At 45.6% G+C, this 9,356-nt stretch overlaps 1 long non-coding RNA gene across 1 annotated transcript; it reads right to left on the bottom strand.

Annotated features, from left to right (window-relative positions):
* Positions 1-1,205: 1,205 nt before the first annotated feature.
* Positions 1,206-8,207, bottom strand: LOC144481672 (uncharacterized). The gene is made up of 3 exons (XR_013495754.1): positions 8,101-8,207; positions 4,567-4,632; positions 1,206-1,380 (listed from the first exon to the last, which is right to left on the bottom strand). It is a non-coding gene; the product is annotated as an uncharacterized LOC144481672 (long non-coding RNA).
* Between the last annotated feature and the right edge of the window lie 1,149 nt (positions 8,208-9,356).

The raw sequence follows: 9,356 nt of genomic DNA, 5'->3' as shown, positions 1-9,356 counted from the left end.
CAGTCTCTGTTTGGAAAAGTCCTTCAGCCTATTAAGGCTGAACTGAGTCAGTCGGAGCCATTCCGGAAACAGCCTTTCGATGAAGAAGTGCTGGAGAAACAAGAGATCAGGAAAAATTAGCGTCTGGTCTCAACGCAACAATCATCCCAATTCCTATCACATACTTCCATCTTCTTGGAAAAACCGCAGGTCAAGTTCTGAAGAGTAGAGGCCCCTGGAGTATAATCAGATATTGGGACTGCTGAGACATACTGGGACACAGCTTTTCAGAAACTGATCCCTCTCTTCCACCTCCCCTACAACCCATTCTTACCACGAAGACAGGGAAGTGGCTCCCAGGCTATTCTACCATGTAGGGTTGGGAAGAGATATGGAGGTTAATATAGCCAGGCCTGATGCACACATTTCTACCATCTACACACGTGACTGAATAGCAGAATTCTGGCTGGTACACCTCAGCCATCCGTCCAGCAACAAGGCCAATTTCCATTCCCCAATTACCTCGCAGGCCAAGATGTGGAGATGCCGGTGTTGGACTGGGGTGGGCACAGTAAGAAGTCTCACAACACCAGGTTAAAGTCCAACAGATTTATTTGGAATCACGAGCTTTTGGAGTGCTCCTCCTTCAAGTGAGTGGAGAAGTAGGTTTTACAAACACGGCACATATAGACAAAGACACAATTGCAAGATAATGGTTGGAATGCGAGTCTTTTCAGGTGATAAAGAGAGGGATAATCATAGGTTAAAGAAGTGTGAATTGTCCCAAGCCAGGACATTTAGGATTTTGCAATCTGACATTGACGCATCTCCAGATGGCTTGAGCGTACATGTCGAGTCTAGGGCAGGTGGCCTTCTGGAGGGGTCCAATTCAACATTTCACATGTCTTTAACATCTGATTATCCCTCTCTCCACTTACATTGTCTGTACCTGTAAAGACCTGATCACCTGAAAAGACTTGAATTCCAACCATCTTGCAATTGTGTCTGCTTTCCACCTCCTGCAGTGTCAGGAAGAGGCAGGATAGTGAGGTCCTACCAGTCCACCTGGTATTGGGGCTCTCATGTAACATTCTCATTTCATCCAGCCATCCCCCTATTTTTTCACTGCCTCACCCAACCACACTGATCTTTGCTGCATGCAGTTCACAGGTATCAGTTCTGTCAAAGGTACCTCACACAAAATGGCCGTTTCACATCGAGGTACAGCACAGCAGTAAATTTAGCACTTGCCTGCAAGGCATGGGACCAGCAGCCATTTGTCCGCTCTCTTATCCCAACGGTGTTCAGAGCTTCCTGGACAAAGTCAACTGTATCCTTTATAAAAAAATTGGTTTGCACATCATGCGTCAAGTTGGTGGAGATCATGAGAGGCATCACACACTGAGGGAAAATAAAGATCATCTCAGCCAGTTTATGTACTTTTTGTAATATTTATTTTGGTATGGAAAAAAGATTCTGCCTATTCTACTATTCCGATCATCTCTTGGCTAACCTCACCGTGTGGTGACATGGCAGTGGTTAGCACTGCTGCCTCAGTGCCAGGGACCCAGGTTCAATTCCTGGCTTGGGTCACTGTGCGGAGTTTGCACACTCCCCCCAGCGTTTGCGTGGGTTTCCTGTTTCCTCCCACAGTTTGAAAGACGTGCTGGTTAGCATTGCTAAATTCTCCCTCAGTGTACCTGAACAGGCGCAGGGGTGTGGCAACTATGGGATTTTCACAGCAATTCATTGCACATTAATGTGAGCCTACTAATCAATAAATGTTTAAATTTCACCCCTTACAAAGGGTAAATCCTGTTTACTTGCATCAAATCCTCCAGTTGACTCCATATCAGGCAACACCTCAAATTTTAAATTCTCACCCTAATCTCACTCCTTCCCTATTTCTGCAACCTCCGAGACATCTACATCTGCACTCCTCCAATTCTGGTCTCTTGACCATCCCGAAATTCCCCCACTTTACTATTGCTGGTCAAATACATTGACTCTTCCTCTTTAAGACATGCCTTAAAATCTACTTTAATTAGGCTTTTGGTCATCTGTCCCAATATCTTTCCCGTCTCTCTCTCTCCCCACCCACCTCCCCCCCGTATTTTGTTTGGCAACACTGATTTATCACATTTAAAAAGTGCTATATAAATGCAAGTTGTCATCCAATTCCAGATCAGAGATACAATGTTCTTGGGACATTCCCAAGAACTGACAAACATCTTTGAAGTAGATTGGATACAGGGTGATTAGTGGGTCTTCACCTCAGTAAAGCCCCTTCCTGCACAATTGAGATCTGGGTACAGCATATAAGAGTGTGCCTTCACCTCAGAAGTAATTCACCTTGGGATCTTTCTGTTGCCCAGGTCATCTATTTGAAGCTTCTGGAGTGTGAATCATCATAGTGCAGAAGGAGGCCATTCAGCCCGCTCCAACAACAATCCCACCGAGGCCCTATCCCCATATATTTACCTCACTACTGCCCCTGACACTAAGGGGCAATTTAGCACGGCCAATCCACCTAACCCGCACATCTTTGGAGTGTGGGAGGAAACCCATGCAGACACGGGAAGAACGTGCAAACTCCATGAAGACAGACAGTCAATGGGCAGCTCAGTTCAGAGCCACAAAGAACTGCTCGCAAATTTTGGTAAACGAGTTTACAGCACAGGAACAACCCATTCAGCTCATGGGACCTAATCCAGGGTTTATTCGTGCTTCACATGAACGGAGACAAATTTGAAGAAGAAGCATAAATCGAGCAAAGACTGGTCAGAAGATTGGGCAGAATATAAAGAATAGCGTCGAATGGCAAAAAGGAAAAATTATAGTATGAGAAAACATCAGGGAGGGAGTAATTTAGGAAAATTACAACACCAGGGGAGTGTCGCTGAATATATTGTTCCTGTAACGCAACATATTTACCCTACTAATTCCCCTGACACTAGGGGCAATTTAGCATGGCCAACAAACCTAACCCGCACATCTTTGGACTGTAGGAGGAAGTTGGAGCACCCGGAGGAAACCCACACAGACACGGGGAGAACGTGCAAACTCCACAAAGACAGTGGCCCGAGCCAGGAATCGAATCCAGGTCCCTGGAGCTGTGAGGTAGCAGTGCTAACCACTGTGCCACCTATGTCCTGATGGACTTCATCCTAGATTCTTTGGCTAGTGAGATAGTTTTTAATTTTCCAAAACTCCCTAGATTCGGGGAAGGTTCAATCAGATTGGAAAATAGCAAAATGTAACTCCTTTATTTAAAATGGAAGGAAGGGAGACAGAAAACAGGAAATTACAAGCCTAACGTCTGTCGTAGGGAAAATGTATAAGAGATTTTATGGCAGGCCACTGAGAAAATTCAGGGCAATCACGCAAAGTCAACGTGGTTGAATAGGAAATCACGTTGAGTCTAATAAATTGGTTAAACATGCACTGTACTGTGATTTCTAGAAGGCATTTGATAAGGTACCACAAAAGGTTATTAAGTAAAATAAATGTTCCTGGTGTAAGGGGGGTGGGGGGGGGGGGTGGTGAGTGGGGGGCAACATACTGGCATGGAGAGGAGATTGGCTAGCTAATGGGAAACAGTAGGCATAAATGGGCCTTTTTCTGGTTGGCAGGGTTTAACAAGTGGTGTGCCACAGGGATCGGTGCTGGGACCTCAACTTCTTACAATTTATATCAATGACTGGGATGAAGAGACCAGCAGTACAACTGCTAAATTTGCTGATGACACAAGAAAGATAGTAAGAAAGTAAGTTGCGAAGAGGACAAAGAGTTTACAAAGTGGAGTGGGTCGTGATCTGGTAAATAAAATATACCGTGGGTAAATGTGAAGTTGTCCATTTTGGTAGGAAGAATGTTATCCAAAACGGTAAGAGATCTGGGTGTCCTAGTGCATGAATCACAAAAGGCACGTCCAAGACATTAGGAAATCAAACAGAATATCATTTATTGGGAGGGGAGTTGGATAAAAAGTAGGGCGGTTAGACTACAGTTGTAGAGGGCACTGGTGAGACCACGTTTGGAATACTGTGTACAGTATTGGTCTCCTTACTTAAAGGAGGTAAATGCATTAGAAGCAGTTCAGAGAAGGTTGACTGGACCAATACCAGGAATGGGTAGGCTGCCTTATGAAGAAAGGTTGGAGAGGCTAGGCCCGTAGCCACTGGAGTTCAGAAGAGTTGAAATCTTTAAGATTGAGGGGGTCTGAGGGTGGATGTGGAGAGGATATTTCCTCCTGTCGGAGAATCTGGAACTCACTTAAAAATGAGTTGCTCATTTAATCTCACCTGAAAGACACAACCATCGGCAGTGCAGTGCTCCCTCAGTCTGAGAGTTACTAGGCTCAATTCCTGAACACGGGCTTGAAACCAGAACCGTCTGATGTTCAGCCAAGGCCAACAGCTCAAAGTAAATGAGGTGAAGCACCACATTATTGAACAATCGTCTGGTTAGGAAAACTATGAGCGCACTCAACTCACCTACGTTCGGCATCTGACAATCCATCACACCTACTTTGTGTGAACTCTTGTTTACAATTCCCAAAAGAAAACTGAAGTAATTTTGCCATACCTGTACGATAATCCCATTATTCTTGTACTCTGCATTCAGTGCCCGAGAAAAGAAGTCAATAAAGACCTATGAGGAAAAAAAAATCTCAGAGCCCAATTAGTTAATGATCTTTCATCCTGTAGCCCTCTTTGTCCACAAAACATTCAAGCAATGCTAAACCTTTAGAACAGCCACAGGTTTGTGTCGTGGTGAGACAGATGCCAAGATCACGAAGAGGGAGCGAAGAATTTCAGTTGTAGAGACGAGGAGGGCGAAGGTTGTTCATCTTAGATGAGTGCAGAAAAGAATAAAGGCAGAATTAACTAAGACATTCAAAAACATGAGAAACTATTGTGACAAGAACAAAGGACAACAAAGAACAATACAGCACAGGAACAGGCCCTTCGGCCCTCCAAGCCTGCGCTGCTCCCTGGTCCAAACTAGACCATTCTTTTGTATCCCTCCGTTCCCACTCCGTTCATATAGCTGTCTAGATAAGTCTTAAACGTTCCCAGTGTGTCCGCCTCCACCACCTTGCCCGGCAGCGCATTCCAGGCCCCCACCACCCTCTGTGTAAAATACGTCCTTCTGAGGTCCGTGTTAAACCTTCCCCCCCGCCCCCTCACCTTGAACCTATGACCCCTCGTGAACGTCGCCACCGACCTGGGAAAAAGCTTCCCACCGTTCACCCTATCTATGCCTTTCATAATTTTATACACCTCTATTAGGTCACCCCTCATCCTCCGTCTTTCCAGTGAGAATAATCCCAGTTTACCCAATCTCTCCTCATAACTAAGCCCTTCCATACCAGGCAACATCCTGGTAAACCTTCTCTGCACTCTCTCTAAAGCCTCCACGTCCTTCTGGTAGTGTGGCGACCAGAACTGGACGCAGTATTCCAAATGCGGCCAAACCAACCTTCTACACAACTGCAACATCAGACCCCAACTTTTATACTCTATGCCCCGTCCTATAAAGGCAAGCATGCCATATGCCTTCTTCACCACCTTCTCCACCTGTGACGTCACCTTCAAGGATCTGTGGACTTGCACACCCAGGTCCCTCTGCGTATCTACACCCTTTATGGTTCTGCCCATTTATCGTATAGCTCCCCCTACGTTAGTTCCACCAAAATGCATCACTTCGCATTTATCAGGATTGAACTCCATCTGCCATTTCTTTGCCCAAATTTCCAGCCTATCTATATCCTTCTGCAGTCTCTGACAATGTTCCTCACTATCTGCAAGTCCAGCCAATTTCGTGTCGTCCGCAAACTTACTGATCACCCCAGTTACACCTTCTTCCAGATCGTTTATATAAATCACAAATAGAAACACAGAGTGTGATGGCTATGACATACAGCTCACAGTCCCCAAGCTGGAAACAAAAGACTCAAAACCCCAGTGAGTGTGAATGACTCCATCTCTTGTTGTTTTTACACTATCCTGTGAATTTGCAAATGTTTGAGATGAGACATCGAAATGTAATTATCTGAAGCAGACATGGACAAATACAATTCCTCTGGAAGATAAAGCAAGTAGGGTACTTAAGGGTTGTAGCAACCAGGAGAGAGGGGAAAAAAGACCACATTGATAGGGCAACCAGCTTCAGTCTTTTTCAGTACTGTCTCTCTTTTAGGAGAATTGTGCCCAGATTTGCAAAGTAACCATCCGGAGAAGAGAAATCTACTGCAACTAGAGATCTTTGGGAGTAAAAAGATGTGCGGGTTAGGTTGATTGGCCAGGTTAAAAATTGCCCCTTAGAGTCCTGAGATGCGTAGGTTAGAGGGATTAGTGGGTAAATATGTGGGGGTAGGGCCTGGGTGGGATTGTGGTCGGTGCAGACTCGATGGGCCGAATGGCCTCCTTCTGCACTGTAGGGTTTCTATGATTTCTATGAAAAAGTGGAAATCTGCTCTATTCGGCTTTCCAGGAAGACAGCTGAACAAATGGCCACAATGTGGAAGTATTACATCAAGACTAACCAAAGAATAGCTAACCGTATACTCAATCTTTGTTTAACCTCAGAAAGCCTGGTCAATTCTTTACAATCTGAAAGTAAACAGTGGGACCTCTGCAGCATTGGCAAAGCACATTCCCTCCAAATTCAAAACAAATAGAAGCCCTGTTTTACAGTCAGGCCTGGAGTGGCAGCAACGGGGAGTCACTTCAACCCCTCCTCACATGGGCATAACACTCTGGCCAGATGGGCTGATCACAAGACGATAAAGGTAACTGGCCAAAGAGTCAGCAGTGAGATAATTCACACAGATCATGATCTGGAAGGATTGTGGAAGCAGATTCACTTAACTTTTCAAAAGGGAATTGACTTGAAGGCGGACAAATTGAAGGTCTATGGTGAAAGAGGGACATAGATAAGATGCAAGACTGGGCGGACAAGTGGCAGATGGACTTCAACCCAGATAAATGCGTCGTGGTCCATTTTGGCAGGTCAAATGGGATGAAGGAGTACAATATAAAGGGAAAGACTCTTAGTACTGTAGAGGATCAGAAGGACCTTGGGGTCCGGGTCCATAGGACTCTAAAATCGTCCCCGCAGGTGGAGGAGGTGGTTAAGAAGGCGTATGGTGTGCTGGCCTTTATCAATCGAGGGATTGCGTTTAGTAGTCCGGGGATAATGATGCAGCTATATAAGACCCTTGTCAGACCCCACTTAGAGTACTGTGCTCAGTTCTGGTCGCCTCACTATAGGAAGGATGTGGAAAAGATTGAAAGGGTGCAGAGGAAATTTACAAGGATGTTGCCTGGATTGAGTGGCATGCCTTATGAGGATAGGCTGAGGGAGCTCGGTCTTTTCTCCTTGGAGAGACGAAGGATGAGAGGAGACCTAATAGAGGTGTATAAGATGTTGAGAGGCATAGGTCGGGTGGACTCTCAGAGGCTTTTTCCCAGGGTGGAAATGTCTGCTACGAGAGGACACAGGTTTAAGGTGCTGGGGGGTAGGTACAGGGGAGATGTCAGGGGTAAGTTTTTCACACAGAGGGTGGTGGGCGAGTGGAATCGGCTGCCATCAGTGGTGGTGGAGGCGAACTCAATAGGGTCTTTTAAGAGACTCCTGGATGAGTACATGGAGCTTAATAGGATGGAGGGTTGTAGGTAGGTCTAGAAGGTAGGGATGTGTTCGGCACAACTTGTGGGCCGAAGGGCCTGTTTGTGCTGTAGTTTTTCTATGTTTCTATGTAAGTTTCTATGAAAGAGCGGGGGGGGGCAGCTGGGACTTATTGGATAACTCATTCAAAGAGCCATCACTATGGACTGAATGACCTCCTTTGGTGCTGTAGCATTATGATTCTACTTCAGTTGAAGATTTCTACATCGAACAGAAAAACCACTTGTTTACTATGGGGGGGCCCCAAATTGCGAACATCCACACAGGTCAGGCTGCAGTTTCATGCATTGTCCAAAAGATCTCCATCGTAATAGTGCGCTTGAAGCATCAGCCTAAATTATACGTTCAAGTCTCTGGAAAAAAGGCTAGATCTTGCAACAATCTCACTCAAAACGTTATCTAGTTAAAGAATATGTTGTTAAATACCTTTGTCGCACAATACATGGTGATCAGTGGATGAGGGTGAGTCCCAGCTTCTGAAGAAATGTTGATGATGATGCCTTTCTTCCTGTCAAGTCAAAACAAAAGCACTAAATGCAAAGGCTGAGACAAGGCAAGTTGCAGACCCATGGTACAGCAACAAGATTGGGAAGAGTGGGAGAAAATGGAGGGGAGAGGGAGGAGATTCATTTGAAAGACCGCAGCTCCAAAAGGACAAAAGAAATTGCAGTGTCAGCTTAGGTGCTCAAATCTTAGTGCGCGTGAGTCCTAAATTCACCATTCAGACTGCCCCCACCTCATGTGAGCTCTGCCTCTCCCACCCACTGCCACCTCACCACAGGGGAAAGTTTGGGATTGTCAAAGTGTCAAGGAGTTGAATTATACAGCTGCTAAATCTGGTCAGAAAATGCCAGTTGCTATTCACATTTCAGATGTGCATTTCCATAACATTTAGTTACATAGAAATCATAGAATCCTACAGTGCAGAAAGAGGCCATTCAGCCCATCGGGTCTTGACCAACCACAATCCCACCCAGGCCCTATCCCCATATCCCGACATATTTATCCGCTAAACCCTCTAACCTTTGCATCCCGGGACACTAAAGGGCAATTTAGAATGGCCAATCAACCTAGCCCGCACATCTTTGGAGTGTGGGAGGAAACCGGAGCACCCGGAGGAAATCCACGCAGACACGGGGGGGGAGAATGTGCAGACTCCGCACAGACAGTGACCCGAGCCGGGAATCGAACCCGGGTCCCTGGAGCTGTGAAGCATCAGTGCTAACCACTGTGCTACCGCGCCGTTACAAAGGGAATTTCACACCCTGCTACACCTGGAAATTTTAAAGGGCTGAATTTTACCGCAGGTATAGTGCTGCAAAGTTGGTGTTTGTAAAATGCTAAGAGGTGAAAATGTTGCATGGTCCCTTTAAAATAAAGGTAGTGTTTTTAAAAAAAAGATGCAGGTGAGTACACAGACTGAAACATCGTATCACAGGCCAAACAGGAGTGTTGCAGAGACAACAGGCTGTTTTTGAATTTTGCCCATTCAATTTAAATTAGGCACAATAACAGCAGCCTATTAGATTTAAATTTGATGTTTTGGTAACCCGAGAACCAATCCTATTGTGGGGATGTTAGTATGTCATCAGGGGTACAAGAGACAGCTCCCAGTTCCAGAGAGATTCAACAACTGCTCTCTGCCACAGCTGGTAGCCTTTAGCACAAAGCCTCACCTGAAT

This window comes from Mustelus asterias, chromosome 31 (assembly GCF_964213995.1).
Source record: "Mustelus asterias chromosome 31, sMusAst1.hap1.1, whole genome shotgun sequence".
In the NCBI taxonomy this organism is placed as follows: Eukaryota; Metazoa; Chordata; class Chondrichthyes; order Carcharhiniformes; family Triakidae; genus Mustelus; species Mustelus asterias.
Note: the sequence above shows the minus strand (reverse complement) of the source record. Positions and strands in the feature narration are given on the sequence as shown.